This window comes from Octopus bimaculoides, chromosome 8, assembly GCF_046866305.1.
Source record: "Octopus bimaculoides isolate indiv1 chromosome 8, ASM4686630v1, whole genome shotgun sequence".
In the NCBI taxonomy this organism is placed as follows: Eukaryota; Metazoa; Mollusca; class Cephalopoda; order Octopoda; family Octopodidae; genus Octopus; species Octopus bimaculoides.
This window is the reverse complement of record NC_142935.1, coordinates 48721159-48740023: the sequence shown is the minus strand read 5'-3', so window position 1 is coordinate 48740023 and position 18865 is coordinate 48721159. Positions and strand designations below refer to the sequence as shown.

At 35.5% G+C, this 18865-nt stretch overlaps 1 non-coding gene across 1 annotated transcript; it reads right to left on the bottom strand.

Annotated features, from left to right (window-relative positions):
- Window positions 1-18280: 18280 nt before the first annotated feature.
- LOC128251330 (U6 spliceosomal RNA) lies at window positions 18281-18385 on the bottom strand. The gene has a single exon (XR_008267088.2). It is a non-coding gene; the product is annotated as a U6 spliceosomal RNA (small nuclear RNA).
- Between the last annotated feature and the right edge of the window lie 480 nt (window positions 18386-18865).

Here is an 18865-nt window from a genome sequence, read left to right as displayed (position 1 = left end):
AGGTGATATGTTGGATAACCATGTATGTAGTCTGAAAAATAATTAAAATTCTGGCAAAACCTAAACAACATAAACATCATTGAGGCAAAAATTCTCATTTCAACACACCACTGCCAAATGATAATGAGTTCTATGGAAAAATACGAAAAAGGGAATGAAACAAAAAAAGAATTGAAAATTTCAAAATTTGTATTTTTAACTAAATATCTTTAAATGTGTCTAAATTAAAATTCTAATAGTTATTTCAAATTAACAATGCATATATATATATATATATATATATATATATGTAACTGTGTATGTATATGTGAATACATATAGATGTGCTTGCAAGAACATATGCAATCATGCAGACACAAACACACACACACACACATACATGCATGTGTGTGTATAGATATATATTTGTGTATATATATACACACTCACTTATATATATATATATATATATATATATATATATATATATACACAAAACATATATACACATACAAACATACACACACACACACAAATATATATATATCCATATGCATATGTATGTGTATATATGTAATTAAGATTATATGTATGTATCCATAAGTACAATCCCATGTATGTATGCTCAGAAGTAAACAGAACACAACTGTATCTTTATGTATGATTGTTTATTTATTACTCTCTCTTTTCCTCCTTCATTTTTTGTTGATGTATATATATATATATATGTGTGTGTGTGTGTGTGTGTGTGTGTGTGTGTGTGCATATACATACATACATACATACATATATATATATATATATATATATATATATATATATATATATATATATATATATATATATATATATATATATGATATATATATGATATATGCAGACACACTTATATATGTATATATAGAAACAGAGAGGCAAAAGTGAAGGAAAGGGGAAGAACGCGAAGTGGGGAGGAGCTGTGTAGGTGCAAATAGGTCTGCAGAGTAAAGTGGTTTTTGGTTCAATCCTACTCCTTGGCACCTTGGGTGTCTTCTGCTATGGCTTTCATTTAGCATCTCGATATATTGGTTTCAAATTTTGAGACAATCCCAGCAATTGTGTGTATTTGGGGGGGGGGGGGAATAAGTCAATTGCATCAACTCCAGTACTTATCTGGTACTTATTTTATTGACCCCAAAATGATGATTGGCTAAGTCGACCTTGACAGAATTTGAACTTGAAATGTGAAGACAAATGAAATACCACTAAGCATTTTGTCCAACAAGGAAAAAATTTTGCCAGCTCACCACCTTAAAGCATCTCTATATATTAGAACCTGTTACTGTAAGACACCATTTCATTTCCTCTGAATTACCCCCAGCTGACATCCATCCATCTTCTTTGGCATCTCTACCACTCACGTTTATCATTGACTTGCCACCCCTGTTCACCATTTACTACATTCAGTTCCTTTATACAGTACTCCACATCCACCTCATATTCATATACATTTGTCACTCTTTACTCACACTCTTGCTACCTTACTCAGTCCAATTGATTCTTATGCTCACTTCTATTCACCTTTGGACACACGATGGTGTATTCTGCTACATTCTCACCACTATATTTACCTCACATGGTGACTCCACTCCAGCGACATCTACCCATTTAGAATGTAAGGTAGTCATGAATCTGCCCATAAAAAGCCTGTCTTTACTCCTCTCATCATACAACAACCCTTCAACATCTCATCTAATGGGAGCACTCTATATTATGCAAGGGAGAGGAACGTCGTGCTAGACATCCATAATATTGTTATTTATTTGATTTTTATCTTTTTAGTTAGCAAAGTGAGAAGAATGAAATATATTACATAATATCTATACATTTATTTAATTCAAATTTCTTATCTTTTCCTTTTGTTTCAAGTATATCGTCATTAATATTCGTATATGGCTCCTATTTCTATCTACTGGGATCTCTTCAAGACAGAGTAATTACATATCTACTTGCTATTAATTACATAACATTGCATTACATTGTTCACTTTACAGAGAGACGGAGATATAGCTATGATATATAGTAAAAGAATTTCAGTAGGAGGAAATTATTTTTGCTCATAATTCTATAGTTGTAAAGAGAGAGAGGGGGGAAGAGAGAGATGAACTTAATTTAATATTTATGTACACTTTGATACATCGTTTAGAGCTATTGAAAATTATGTTTGCCTCACCTTTTGCCTGTTATTCTGCAAAAAACCGTTTATTATTAATAATCATGTTCCTTTGCCAACTGCAATTGTTTGTATTGCTTACATTAGCTTGCTAAAGGAATAGTGTACAGCACAAGAGAAGAGACTGACCACAGTTTTTATGTTTAGACTCTTTAGTGGATTGACAGAAAATAGATTTAAAAATAAGTTTTTCTCAACATAAGATTAAATTTAGATATACAAAATAAAGACGTTTTTTTCCCCCAGGGGTTATCCAAGCATTATGAAAGAACCCTCTGCAGGTCCTTTAAAAATACATTTGTCTAATGAGACAACAGCCTGCTGATACAGGAATGGTTCTCAGCAATCAACGATGAAAGATATCTTGTTTATAACAAAACATTGATTATTTTAATCCAGGAAACAAGTTTCGATAAAAAATCAGAATTATTGAATTATCATAGGTATACTTCAAAGTATTTAAAATGTAATTTTTACTACTTGGTAACTGAAGACTATTGAATTGATCCATTTAGATTCTAGACCTCAACTGCTATTTCTTTTGAGTTTATATTGACTGTAACAATTTCCCAGAGTAATCTGGCCGCCCCTCCCCATTCTTTCAATAAATTTATCTTTCAACACAGAAAAAGTGTTATTTAAAATGCATCGTGACATTTGTTCTAGTTGTCTTCACTCTGAGAACGAATCCTGTCGAGATCAACATGGTTTTTCATACTTTCTATAAAAAAATGAAAGGAAAACGTTTTAATTCAGGGCAAATGATTGGCAAAGCTGTTAGAGGTGTAGAGGAAGTCTCTTGCATTATCGTTCAGGTTCTTTGAATTTGACATCAAGGCTTTCCATGATGCTGGTACCAAGCTGTATCGATCCAAGCTGGTGGCCTTTTCCTTAGGAAAGTGTCCTGGAGACGGAAGACGTATATGCATAGCTAACTATTATTCTTTCTAAATATTAAAAAAATTTTTTTTTTTAAAAGCTAAAAGGTGGGAGAGAAAAGACAGCAGTGCAACACCAATCTTGTCTTGGCCTACACATTCGTTTTCAGATACATGGTCATCGTTGACCGATGGATGCCATACAGTTATCTTCTTCATATGACTGAATTTACTGTGATTTTATATTTCAAGTATTTTCAATATAAACTGTGCATGTTTTGAAAATGATTTCACTCACCTACGCATAAGTATATTAATATGTTTTATATAATTTATTTAGTTTCTTTATATTACAAATTTTTACGTTCCAAGTTTTCTTATATCCTCAATAATTTTTGATGTTGTAATACTACCACCACCACCACCACCACCACCACCACCACCACTACTACTACTACTACTACTACTACTAATACTACTACACATCAATTAATTAATTAGTTAATTGATTTCTCTTCAATGTTTCCTTTTCCTTTATCTTATTCTTTAAACATGCACTTTCCTTCTTCCACAAGCTTTTCTAACACCCCCCGCTCTCTGTCTCTCTCTACCTTCCTCCCTCTCTACCTTACACCTGCCTGCTCTCTTTTTCCTATTTTTTTCCTTACATTAGCTTTTCCTACACCTCCACATCCTACTATGTTTCTTCCTCCCTTATGGTACTCTCATCCTTCTTATCATCATCACTCTTTCCTTCTTTCTTTTCCTCTTTATTTTCTTCTTACAGCCATTTCTCCTTTCCTCCCTTCTTCTCACTTTGTCACATTCTGCTCTTCTACTCTTTCACATTGCCTACTAAACGCTCTGTATTCTATTTTATTCATCTACATATTTTTCGTAGTCTTTCTTCAATATTTGTGGCAGATTTCACCCAATAAATATTTACCTTGTACTTCAAATACTTAGTTTGTCTTTAAGTATTTTATTTGTGTTTTATTTTTTCCATAGCATTGCAAAATTGAAAACAAGAAACTGAAAGTAAAGATTTGTGATAATTTACTTCTGAAGGAAATTATATATATATATAGGTACCCCTAGACCAATGCACCAATATATATTGAAGCTATTTTTGTCAAAGGATAAGGCAAGGTAATGAGTACATATTGTACAGTATATTGTTTAATTAAATTAAATTCCTTTCCTGCAACATAAGTTTCATTCTATATCAATCTTCAGGCAAGAACTGTTATTGCCATCTTTTCTTTCTATCAGTATGGATTGTTTTTTACTAATACCACTTGATTCTTTTGGTAGCTTTAATGTGTTTTTTTTTATGCATGCTGTTCCCTTGTACATCATTAGTGGTTGTTATTTCATTGGTTCAAAATTTTGTTTTGTTATTCCGTTTTGTCATAGTGCTTTATTAGATTTTCACCAGTCTATTGCTGGCTAATATATATATAAAGCATATGTATACATGTATGTAGATACATATATGCGTGTGTATCTATCTATCTACCTATCTACCTATCTATCTGTCTATCTATCTATCTATCTATCTATCTATCTATCTATACATACATACATACACGCACACACACACACACACACACATAGGTACATATATATCTAATGGCAGACTCAAAAGACATTTTAAGATCCACAAAGATCAGAACTTAACTGCAGCTCTTGGTGGTCCAAGTCGGATATGCAATTTATGTGGGTGTCTTTTCAAAACATTGGTTTAAAAAGCCACATCAAACACCATGATGGATCTAAGGTGTAAGTACAGGAGGTCATTAGACTCTGCATAAGGAGTAGATGACCACCATACCATGTCTATATATATTTATTCATTTATACACAAACACATGCACACACACATACACACACACACACACACACACACACACACACACATGCACAAACACACACATGTGTGCATGTGTATTAATGATTAATGTAAATATTTAGATTATTTGAAGTGAAATAGAGCTAAATATAAATAAAAGAACCATAATAATACAAGTTAGATTCAAAGTACTAAAAACAAATAAGAATCAATGCTTAAAAATGTTACCATATATTTTGATATTTCAGTTTTCCAAACGTATTTACACAACAATTACATTCTGAATATGAGAAAATAAAAAAAAATTTAAGAAGTCTGCAGCAATGTACATTAGTTAGACTGGACCCTAAATGGCTACAGGAAATGAGTGAGATAAATATAAATTAAGACAGGACATCAAACACGATCTTAAACTGAATGTCCATAGACAGCAATTTGCACAGACTTTCTAAGAATATGAATTACCAATGATGTTCATCTACTTAAGAATATAGCAACCAGTAAATGGATGTTTAAATGTGTTAGTTTCCTACAAGGGAACAGAAAATAAAACATTTAGAGCTGTGCTATTATCTTTATGAATGTAAATTCTATATAATCTACAACAGTAGTTTCTGCTTTTTTCTCACAATTCACCTTTATTTCATCTCATCATTGTAATCTTACAGGGAAGGAAAACATGTGTGAACTTCAACTGACTTGGTTATTTATTAGATTCATTCTTTTATTTCACGTTGTCTTTCACATTGTATGCCTCTACCATTATTCTCTATATCCAAAATAGCCATCCACCGAAAATTGCAATCCACTTTATTTCTTTGACAGATTATTTGGATAAGGCTGGTATGTCAGAAACTATATAATCTAGACAGTCTAGTATTTTAGACAGTCATTGATAAACAAATTAATAGAAATTTTTTATCAAGAAATGTTGACGTTTTTGGCAGTTATTTAGATATATGTTGGGCAGACAAGAGTAGTAGAAACAACACAATCAATTACACAGAAAATAAATCTACACCTGAAACAAACTCTATGATTATTAAATATTATAGGTGATATAGTGGCATAACTGCAGTGGTATCCATAGTCCCATGACTATGCTCTCAAAAGATAAATCCAATATAATTCTAAATAGTTATCAAAATTCACTTCTATAAGTGACAGGTCTCAATTTTTCTATCCTGTGTGAGATTTATATTTCTTGATTTTACAGAAATTGGATATATGTACCAGCTTCAATACTCTTTGTAGTATGGTAAAGATTAGCATATCTTTTGAAACATGCCAAATACTTTCAATGAAACAACTTTCACAAATTTTTACTTTAGTTTCTATATCTCATAAATTACTTCATGTATGACTTGTAAATATCTTCTGGAGTCACCAGTATAATGTCCTCTGTAGTGTTTATCTATGCTAGACTTTGAATACGCATCAATCCTCCGGGTATTTGAAGTTGGTGTTGATTCATCAGTAGCAGGACAGTGGGGTGGCAGAAAAGTTAAAACATCCAAGAAATTGTTTTGCATTATGTGTTTTGGGTCTTCACGTTATGAGTTCAAATTCTGACGAAGTTGTCTTTGCTTTTTGTTCTTGTGGGATCAGTTAAATTAAATACTTAAGTCAACTGACATGTGCCAACTAATCTGTGCCAACAAGAAATCAGCTTTTATGGTACATTAAAGACAAGATATCTGCCCAATGCTTGAACTCTGATGACTGGTGAAGTGATTCTAGTTGGAGAAACTTGTCAACATTGTCAATCAGGGCATTCTAGCCATGTCCACATCCTGCATTTTTGTTCAGACATACAGCACCTTGGACTACATTATTCAATGAGTCCTTTCCTTTAAGAGTGTAGAATAAAATTTGAGGAATTCTCAACTGATATTTCTAGAATGTTGAATGGACTTGTCAGGGATCCTTCAATCACTCACTTTCTAAATGTAGTTTACAAATGTATTTGTGTAACTGGCCTGTTAAAAGCACCCTTCAGTTTGTTGGGTGATATGCTGTGCTTGTGAAGACCTGACAAACTGAGTGAAATCATAGTCGTGGCAGATGCCAGAGCTGTCTGACTGGCACCCATGCTGGTGGCATGTAAAATGCACCATTCGAGCATTGGGCCTCATGGAGGCAGAGACGGGTGACCAAGACCTTTGGCAATATACCATGCTTGTGTAGACCTGTCAAGCTAAGTGAGACCATAGTTGTGGTTGTTGCTGGTGTCAGGTCAATGGTACCCCTGCTAGTGGCACATAAAAAACACCCACTACACTCTCAGAGTGGTTAGCATTACGAAGGGCATCCAGGCATAGAAACCTTGCCAAATCAATTCAGAACCTAGTGCAGCTCCCCGGCTTACAAGTTTTCAATCAAATCGTCCAAACCATGGAAAGCAGATGTTAAATGATGATGATGATGATGATGATGATGATGATGATAATGATGATGATAAAAAATATATATGTGGTTAGTTTTAATACAGAATAACACTATGAAGATATGTGGCGCAGTGATTAGGGTATTTGGCTCATGACCATAAGGTTGTGAGTTCAATTCCCAGTGATGTGTTGTGTCCTTGAGCAAGATACTTTATTTCACTTTGCTCCATTCTACTCAGCTGGCAAAAAGGAGTAGTAGCTGTAATTTCAAAGGGGCAGCCATGTCACATTATGTGTCCCACTGTATCTCCCTAAGAACTGCATTATGGCTACACATGTCTGTCTCATGCTGAGCCACTTACACATTAATTTCTCAAGCTGGTAATTCTTCTTGCTCGGGTCAACTGGAACTCTTGTTATCATAACCGACGGAGTACCAGAATAACACTGAGACTAAGAACCCTCAACAAAACATACTGGTGCAATAATTAAAGGATTAGAATACCGATTCAGTAGAATATTCAGTCCAACTACACTGCCACAGAATATTTTGTGTATTTAGCCTCATTGATACAATCAATATCAGATTGCTTACACATGGCACGTAAAAGCACCCACTACACTCTCAGAGTGGTTGGCGTTAGGAAGGGCATCCAGCTGTAGAAACTCTGCCAAATCAGATTGGAGCCTGGTGTAGCCATCTGGTTTCACCAGTCCTCAGTCAAATCGTCCAACCCATGCTAGCATGGAAAGCGGACGTTAAACGATGATGGTGATGATGATCTATCCTATAGAAATTATAACCTGGTGATCTAGATTGTTAGTCTTTAACCTGAGGTCAGGCCTGATCCAGCAAAAATGTTCAAATACATTTAAGCCTCAACAATTTTGTTGTTCATTTTCATTTCTACATTTAAAAAATTGTTTTTGTTTTTTTGGTTGACAGTGCAGCTTCACCTAATTTGTCTTCTGCATCATTTCTTTTATTAAGTTCATAGATTGTGATTTGAAGGAGACTTGCTGTTGTTTCTAGCTGCATTGACATTTTTTGGGCTCTGGTGATGTAGATTTGGCGATAAGTGTATGAGATAAATTGTGTAACACACCTTAGAGCATATGGATGCATTTATTCTATATAAGAATATATTTTTAGACAAGCATCAAAATACATTATTCATACCTTTCCTTTCTTCAATCTGTGTAGTTAAGCTGCTGTAATTATTATTATTATTATTATTATTATTATTATTATTATTATTATTATCATTATTATATTTATTTTTCGTTCTGCAGGATGAATTGTGCTTCCAATATTGAAGAGAATGACTCAATTAAAAGATTTATTCCTCAACGTTCTGGAAATTTCTTGCAGTAATGGAATTTTAGCCACGCTGCAAATCAAACCGATTCATCCAAAGTGTGATATTCAAATTCTCATGACATGAATTTGTATCCATTTATAAAGATTTTTTTTTCACTTTCTCTTCTTTTCCTTCACCATCAATGTTATCCTTCAAGGGCCTGTTGATTAGACAGCAAGATTAAATGTGTTTCTGCATCAAAAACATAGTGACTCCCTGTTCTGAGATCAATTCCTGTTTGGATTGAGCCGGCCTTTCATACATGGGTTAATATAACTGACTGAAGTTGATTTTTTTTTTCTACCAAGAACAATACTGCATTTTTATATAATACTCTGCCGTACACAAGCCATCAAGAGAGTCTCTATACGGACGTTCAACTTGCTGGAAATAACAGCTAAATCTCACTTAAATCACACATTGATATTTAAAAACAAAAAAAAAAAGATAAAGCTGCTATGGATCACGGATCAGTGATGGCAAACTATTTTAATGAGAAGTATTGAAATTTGAATCATGTTAATAATACTGTTATTGTAGTATTACTTACATCACTATCATTTCTTAAGGACCCCTTTTCTATGCTTGCATGGATCAAATGGATTTTATACGGGGCTGATTTTCTATGGCTTGAAGCTCTCCTTGTTGCGAATTCCTAACTATTTCCAAACTAGGTAATATTTTCTCATGGCCAAACACGATCTCATAGAGTAATGAAAATGAATGACTGTTTCTATGACAGTCATTTACATGATGTGAAAACAAAGAGACAAGAACACTCATATGCATACACATATATATAAATACACCAGGCTTCTTTCAGTTTTCATCTACCAAATTCACTCACAAGGCTTTGGTCAGCCTAAGCTTATATATAGTAGAAGGCACTTGCTCAATGTACCATGTAATGGGATTGAACCCTAACCCATGAGTATATAGCCGAGAAGCAGACTTCTTACCACAAGGGCATGCCTCCACCTATAAGCCATGCCTGTGCCTTTGTCTACATGTATTTTAGTTTTAGGTAAATCTTTAGAGATAAACTTTTTAAAACATGTTAGAGTAGGGAGATAGATACTCTTTAAAAACCATTTCATGTCACCTAAAAACTCCTAGCATATTTTTGCTGATACATGTGTCCTTATATTACCCATCTTCACAATTCCTGAAAACAATAAGGGCTTATTATAGCTGGAACAACTCTATTTATGTGTTTCCTTAGTCAGGACAAATCTGAAACTCACCAGCAACTACATTATACTGTTTTCACACACTATGCCTCTCCATTACTCTATAGCACTATACTTCTACACTATTCAGCACTATACTACATCACTGTACTTCTTCCTTACCCTATGCTATCCTGTCAAATTATATTTCTACATTATAAAGTGGTTGGCATTTGGAAGGGCATCCAGCTGTAAAAGCCATGGAAAAACTGATCTTGCTTGTGTTTGTGCCATGTAAAAAGCACTCAGTCTACTCTGCTGGGTAGTTGGTGTTAGGAAGGGCATCCAGCCATAAAATCCCTGCCATAACAGACACAGAAGTCTGATGCAGTCCTGCCTGGCCAGCTCCTGTCAGACCATCCAATCCATGTCAGCATGGAAGGCAGATGTAAAACAATGATGATGATGAATAAACCTCATATTATTTCTAAATCATCCTAATCTACAACCACACTATGCTTCTACATTATACAAAAACAGTACATATTTTCATCAGGAATCCTTTAGGCGGAGAGTAATCTTAGGTTCTCCTCTCAAATACTATTCTTCTCATAGGTTATTGTTACTTTTGAATAAATTCACAACTGTCAGATTTTCTTTCTGTTGTATTTCTACTGTTTTCAGCCAAATATTTTTCTGCACCCTGTGTGTCCTTTCCATTCTTGTAGCCTAAGATATGCAAGTAATTTGTACGGCAGTTTCCATTGATATATTTGATGCCTTGTATGCTCCCCCCCACCAATGGGAATGCCATTTCTGAAATAATTTCAAAATTTTTGGTTTTTAAGCAAATTTAAGTTTTATAACTGAGAATTTGGTGACAGCATGAAAATTTAAATACTACAAACATATCTAAATCACTTGGGATGTAATGTCTATTATTTAGTAATATACAATAACACAGACAATATAGACAACTGACAAGCTTGTATTTTGGTGTATAATGCACAATAATTCACAATGTTTCTGTGATCTCATCACTATCTCTAGGCTTAAAATAACTATCATCCTTGTTTTACACCAATAGAGAAAATATAAGTTCCAGAAGAAAAATGGGCTTTGCACCAAATATATTTTTCCCTCTCTCCCCACACTTTTTGGAAAACAGACAATGACTTTTTTTGTCAATTGTATTATTCAAAATTTAAAACTTTATGACAACTCAGTTAGAAATACTAAATTTGGAAGATGAAGGCCAAACAAGGTAAAACAAGATTGTTTCATGTCTAATGAGGCAACAATTTTGTTTCTGATAATCATGATCCAAGAAATTTAAACAAAGAATGCAATACTATATCACAGTTTGTTTTAATGTCTAGTAAAAGGAAGGTGGTGAGCTGATAGAAACGTTAGCACACTGAATGAAATGCTTAGTGGTATTTCCTCTGAGTTCAAATTCCGCCGAGGTCGACTTTGCCTTCAATACTTTTGGAGTCGATAAATTAAGTACCAGTTGTGTTCTGGAATTGCTCTAATCAACTGGACCCCCTCCCCAAGAATTTCAGGCCTTGCACCTCGAGTAGAAAAGAATATTTACTTAAAGGAGGGTGGTGAACTGGTAGTAGTGTTAACACAGTGGGCAAAATGCTTAGCTGCATTCCATCCATGTTTACATTCTGAGTTCAAACTGTGCCAAGGTCAACCTTGCCTTTCATCATCTAGAAGCTGATAAAATAAGTACCAGCTGCACACTGGAGTCAATATAATCAACTTACCTGCTTCCCCTGAAATTACTGTCCTTGTACCAAAACTCGAAACCAACCAATATTTAGTTAGAGGAGAGAAACAGATATCGTAGCCTATTCAGATGAGGGCAAGCAGTTTATTTTTTGATAATTGTGTTCTATAAGGCTAATGACTATTGGCATAATAAATCCTCTACTATCTTTTTCTCTGTCTCATCGTCAACATTATCGTCATCATTATTGAACTTATCATTAGACACTAGATGATGATGATTATAATGTCAGTAATTCTGGAGATGAAGACTTAAGAAAATGTTTAGTGTTGGATGATATAATAGAAATAAATGAATACTTTAGGTAGGCTCGGCTGCAACAGACATGTTTGTTTCTTATAAAAGAAGGCTGAAATTCTTATAACATATACAAAAATTTTGCTAGAAACAACAAGTAAATTATTAGTTAAGAGAAGCAGAAGAAATCACAGCCAATGCAGAAAAGAATTTGAATTAAAGAAAAATGCACAGCATTTGTCAGTCAATAGTTGTAACTTGCTGCTGAACCATTGCCAGTCAAGGGATGAATTCTGGCAAGTTTATCTGTATAGCCACAATATTACCCAATACATGTGAACAATATTTTATGTCCAGCATACTGGAATTATGCATATGGTTAAGTAATTGAAAAGCTTTCTGTCCCTGATAAAGAATCTTAGATTTGGGGATACATTTTCACAATGTAGCATCTTTTCTGTCGACTCATTCACCTTACATGTAACCTCTTCCTCTTATCACTCTTATTTGACTTACTCCTGTAGTTGGCATAATATTTAAATCTTGACACAAAACTTCATAGAATCCTTGTTCTATAAGTGATATCTTACCAAGGGTAAGATACCAATCTGAAGACATGCAAGCTAACTCTCAATTTCATTAATGTCAGCAATCTCAGAAAACTGGTAGAATTCATGGATGGATAGCAACTGCAATTTAAAGATCCAAGCTAGTCACACTGCACCATGCTAATTCCATCTTAGAATTCCATTCAGAGTACATCTGTCCGTAAAATGTTCAGTCATATATTTGCCAATTCAATGAGCAGGCAGTCCAGTTGAACAAACAACTGACTATTCATCGCTGAAACTGACAGAGATCCATTTACACTTCTATGAATGTGTGCATGTACAAAACTAGTTATTCCTAAGCATGTTTGTGTTAGTGTTTGTAAGAAATCGCATACATGTGTATCTGAGAGTATAATATATGTGCACGTGTGTGTGTGTGTGCGTGTGTATTTGTGTGTGCATAATACATGTATATATGTGTTTATAATATATACAGATGTCTGTATGTATATATGTTTGTGTGTGTATGTATATATGCTTCTGAGCATGTTTGTGCATGCATTGATGCATGTGTGTACATGTATGTGATATCAACCTTATAATCATTGATATTTGTATGATTTAAATGTGTGGGTGGTTTATACAAGTGATGTGGGACTATGTCTACGAGTATATGTACATGCATGACGCATATGTACAATACCGTTTCTCTCTGTATTGCATGGAAACAGTTATGGAAGGGTAAACTTACTGAATGACAGTTGCAAGATATTTAGATATGTAGCAAGGATTTAATAACATGTTCAGTGTTTGACACAATTCACAGCATGTCACTGTTGCATGATGCCATAGATTATTCCGGTAAATAACAGAGCTAACATATAATCTAGGAACATAGGTGGGTTCTGGGGGTGCTTTCTCACTATTGTAATCCTAGACATTTGCTGTGATTTTTAAAGGTTCAGCTAAACCATCATATTAATAGAGATATGTACACACATATACAAAGGCAGGCACAATTCTATCAATCTATCTATCTATCTATCTGTCTATTTGTCTGTCTGTCCGTCTGTCTGTCTATTTGTCTTTCTATCTATCTATCTATCTATCTATCTATCTATCTATCTATCTATCTATCTATCTCTCAACTGGGAAGGCAAGGCAGCCTTCATCGTACTGGTGGTCATGGTGAAAGAATGTGTGTGGTGGACTCAAGCAAAAGGCTTAGAGACAAACACTTACTTCTATGGCCAATCGCTCATCAACCTTTTCAAGTACCACTTGAAAAGGAAGGCGAGAATGGAGAGACAGTTTTTGTGTCGTGAAAGTTTCCAACAAAGGTGTGTGAATGTAACTAAGATGGTGCATGCGAGTGATGAAACCACTTTGAGCATGATCCTGTAAATCGAAAAAAGAGAGAGAGACAGAGCACTTTGCTCTCATGTGTTTATTTCCTCCATGCCTGAGGTTACCGTGGACTTTTCCATAGGCTTTCCTTTCCACGGATAAACCTTATCTAGCTTTTTATATTTTTAAAATTCTTCTGTGATACATGATTCCTTTTGATTGTCATTTTTTTTCCCCCCCAATCCCTTTTGATCGAAATTTTACCTTTTTTTCTTATTTTTATCCCCTTTTCTGTTTCATTTCCAAAAAGAAAAGCTCTACATGTGTATTTGTCCCCTCTGTGTTCACCCCTGTGTGGCCAATAAAGAAAGTTATCTATCTATCAATCTGCCTATCTATATCTCTGACTGTCTCTCTCTGTCTCTCTGTCTCTCTCTCTCTCTCTCTCTCTCTCTCTCTCTCTATCTATCTATCTATCTATCTACACACACACACACACACACACACATATATATATATATATATATATATATATTATTCAAAGGAATTCCAACTCTGTTTTTTTTTATGTTTTATTTATATTCTTATAATATTAATGTAGGATATAGAATATATAGTATATATAGTAGGTATAGTAAAATGAAATGAAGTATTGATTGTCTTATTGAATAAATGAAATACTGAATATTAAATATTAAAGGACTAGTATACTTTCTTGCATTTTAGCAGTCTTCAACGTCCAATGTTGTGACAGGAATGTTTCAACATATACACATATATTTATCTATCTATCTATATAATCATTATCATCATCATCATCATTTAGCATCTGTTGCCTATGCCAGTATGGGGTGGATGGTTTGACCAGGGCTGGTAAGTTGAGGGGCTGCACCAGACTCCAGTCTGATTTGGCATGGTTTCTACAGCTGGGTTCCCTTCCTATTGCCATATATATACATATGGGTTGAGTAGGTGGGGGAAGGCTGTATGGTAGGAAGCTTGCTTCCGGACCACATGGTTCTGGGTTCAGTCCCACTGCATGATACCTTGGGCAAGTGTCTTCTACTATAGCCTTGTGAGTGGATTTGGCAGATAGAAACTGAAAGAAAGTCATGGTATGTGTGTGTTTGTTTGTGCATGCATGCATGTATGTGTGTGTGTTTTGTCCTCTACCACTGCTTGACAACCAGTCTTGGTGTGTCCCCTTAAATTATTGGTTCAGCAAGAGACTGATAGAATAAGTACCTGACTTTCGAAAAAAATCTCCTGGTGTTGATTCATTCAACTAAAATTTCTTCAAGTCATGGCTGCAGTCTAATGATTGAAACAAGTATAAAAAATAATAAGAGATAAAAGATAATATATCTATATATATCAGCTTCAACTACATACTCTTAATGTATATTCTTTCTGTATATGCTGGTAGTCTATGATTTGGCATGGTGGAGAAGAATTCTCTCTCAAAGCAGCAGGTGTTAAAACACCTGAATGTCATGGACAGGTGAGATAACTCAGCTTCAATTCATTCTAGGAGTGATGGACATCAATATCTTGCCACTTTCGTGACTTATCAACATTACGTACCCAAACAGGATCAGAGATAAATCATTTCATCAGTCCATAACTTATATATATATATATATATATATATATATATACAGCATAAATACTATGTGGGGGTATAGCTGGATAATGCATAATTACAAAAAAATTAAAATACGAAACAAAAGCAGAAACTGAAGTAGAGCTCATGCAATCAACATTGGGTACATGATACTAATAAGCCACAAAAGTGTCAAGACTTCAATATCCATCACTTCAAGATGGGATTGGAGCTGAGTTATCTCACTCGTCCCTGTCTTGCACGTGTTTTAACAGCCAGTGTTTTGAGAGAGTATTCTCCACCACACCAAATCGCAGCCTGCCAGCAAATGCACGACAAACATAGACACACAAATACATACATAAATATGAGTGTTAAACTAATACATCTATATATGTATATATATATATATTGTCTTGTTCTCACTGTCCTGTTCTTGTTACTACTTTCACCTGCAAAATGTTCCGAGTTTTATTTAATTGCTTTGCGGAAAGGACTGTTTCAACGAAGTTGTGTGTTGCTCTTACCTTCAAAACGCAGAGTAGATGAAACAGGGACAACTGAAGAAGGGATATATTTTTCATGTTGCATGTCTCGTTTCCATGTTTGTTTTTTCGTTGTTCAAAAAATGTTTGTTTTCTATGTTTTCATTTCTCATTGTGCTTGATGTTTTTTTTTTATTTCCTGTACCCATATATGCATGTATATATACATACATATGTAGGTATTTACATATATGTATGTATATATGCATATATCTATATCTATATATATATATATATATATATATATATATATATGGGAGAATATACAAATAATAACAACAGACGAGGACAGGTGGTGTAAATAACAAAAGTATATATTAGTATGACGCTCGGGAATACGGAAAGTCTTTGACGTTTCGAGCTACACTCTTCCAGCAGAAAGAATACGGAGACAAGGAGAAAAACACGGAGCAAAAAAAATTGAATAGTGTTCAGTCAACGGTCAATCATAATAATGGCCGATCATAACAATGACTGACCGGAAGTTAGAAATTCTTATTTCAGGAGAGCTAAGAAAGGGGGAGATAACAAACGGTCATCGGGAGCGAGGGGCTGTGTGTGGGAGGTAGAATGCTGGTGATCTTGACGTATGTAGTGTGAAAATGGGGAAGGGAGAAAGGGAGAAAGTAGTTGGTCAGTTGTAGTGTGTGCTTGGTGTGATGCGAGGGTATTGGTGTGGTGTGATGTGAGGGTGTTGGGAGGTGGGGAAGGCATGGGTGGAGTGTGGGTTAGGCTGAGGGTGGGGTAGAGGTGGATAGGGTGGGTATGTGGGTAGGGGTGGGTGGTGGGTGTAAGGAATTGGATGGGGTGGAGTGGGAAGTTAGAGTAGGAGTGGGCTGGGGTGTGGTGGGATGAGCTTATGAGGGGGTGTTGACGAGGAGGGAGAAGGGGAAGGTGGATGTAAGAGAGGGGGAAGATGGGTATGGGAGGGGAGAGGAAGAGAGGAGAGAGGAGAGAGGGTGGGTATAGGAGAGGGAAGGTGGATTGAGAGAGGGGGAAGGTGGGTATGGGGGGAGAGAAAGAGGGGAAAGTGGGTATGGGGGGAGAAAGAGAGGAAGAGAAAGAGAGGAAGAGAAAGAGAGGAAGAGAAAGAGAGGAAGAGAAAGAGAGGAAGAGAAAGAGAGGAAGAGAAAGAGAGGAAGAGAAAGAGAGGAAGAGAAAGAGAGGAAGAGAAAGAGAGGAAGAGAGAGGGAAGAGGGGTATGGGGGAGAAAGAGAGGAAGAGAAAGAGAGTGAGAGAGAGGGGAAGAGAGTGAGAGAGTAAGGGTGAGAGAGTAAGAGAGTGAGAGAGAGGGGAAGAGAGTGAGAGAGTAAGGGTGAGAGAGTAAGAGAGTAAGAGTGTAGAGAGTAGGAGAGTAAGAGTGTAGAGAGTAAGAGTGAGAGAGGGGGAGTACGAGAGAAGAGAGTGAGAGAGAGTAAGAGAGAGGAGAGTAAGAGAGAGGAGAGAAAGAGTAGGGGTGAAGAGAAGTGGGAGTGGAGAGAAGTAGGAAGAGAAGTAGGAGTGAAGAGAGGTGAAGAGACATACAAAGAAGTAGGAGTCGGAGCAGGAGGTGGAGAGGGGAGAGATGGGTGGTAGGAGGGAGGGTGGGGGAGAGAGACAGGAGGAGGGGGTTAGATGAAGAGTGGAGGGGAGTTGAGCCCATGTGGCGCAAAGGAGCAAAGATAGAAGATTAATCCCTGTTCACGGCGCAAACGGGAGTCCGGATGGCCCCTGTGCATGGACAATCCAAACACAGACAGGTGTTGCTGCAAGGAGTGGCCGGCAGAACGGAAGTGGCGTGACACCGGGGTGTCATTGCCGACGTTGATATCTCGGAGGTGTTTCGCAAATCGGTCGGCCAGGCGGCGCCCCGTTTGTCCGATGTACAGAGATTGGCAGAGAGAGCAGGAGAGGCAATATATGATGTTGGTAGACGTGCAGGTGAAGGAGTCAGTGATGCGATAGGGTCGGTGATGGGTGCTGGTGAGGAGGGTGGTGTTGGAGAGGTAAGGGCAAGTGCGGCAGCGTGGGCGGGAGCAGGAGAACGAGCCAGGTTATATATATATATATATATATATATATATATATATATATATATATATATATATATATATATATATATATTTATATAGATATATATAGATATATATATTTATATAGATAGATAGATAGATAGATAGATAGATAGACAGATAGATAGATAAAAAAAGCTTCTTTCAGTTTCCAACTAACAAATCCACTCACAAGGCTTTGGTCAGTCTGAGGCTATAATAGAAGACACTTGCCCAAGGTGCCATGCAGTGAGACTGAACCCAGAACCATGTGGTTGGAAAGCAAGTTTCTTACCACACAACCATTCCTGTGCTTATATTAAAAATTTGGAAGAATATAGAATGCTTCATGAATGTGCATGTCGTCCTTGTACAGGGGCCATGCTAATCTTCTCTCTCTACACACATATATATATATATATATATGTATATATATATATATATATATACCCATGTATAAGTGAGTGTATATACACACACACACACACATGAATATATATACATATATATATATATATATATATATATATATGTAAATACAAATGAAACTCACAATCCCGCATTTATGTATGTACATAGAGAAACAAACTTGCAGAAGTTAAATCTTTTGTGTTATTTCTTTTTTATATATATATATATAGATTTATTGTTACGCACTTAAAGAAATATTCATCAAGTACAGACATACTGAGAAAGTGATAAAGTACAAAAATACATCTGTTAGCATGTGTACAAATATTTGGGAAGTCTCCATTTTTGAAGAAACAGAAGCAAGAAAAAGAAGAACAAAAGAAAAAAAAACAATTAGAAAAATAACAACGTTGATGATGATGGAAATAAGGAAATCTGTGAGAAAAGGAAGAGGAGAATGAGTGGCAAAAATAAAAGTTAAATATCTATTTAACATTGTTTTGTG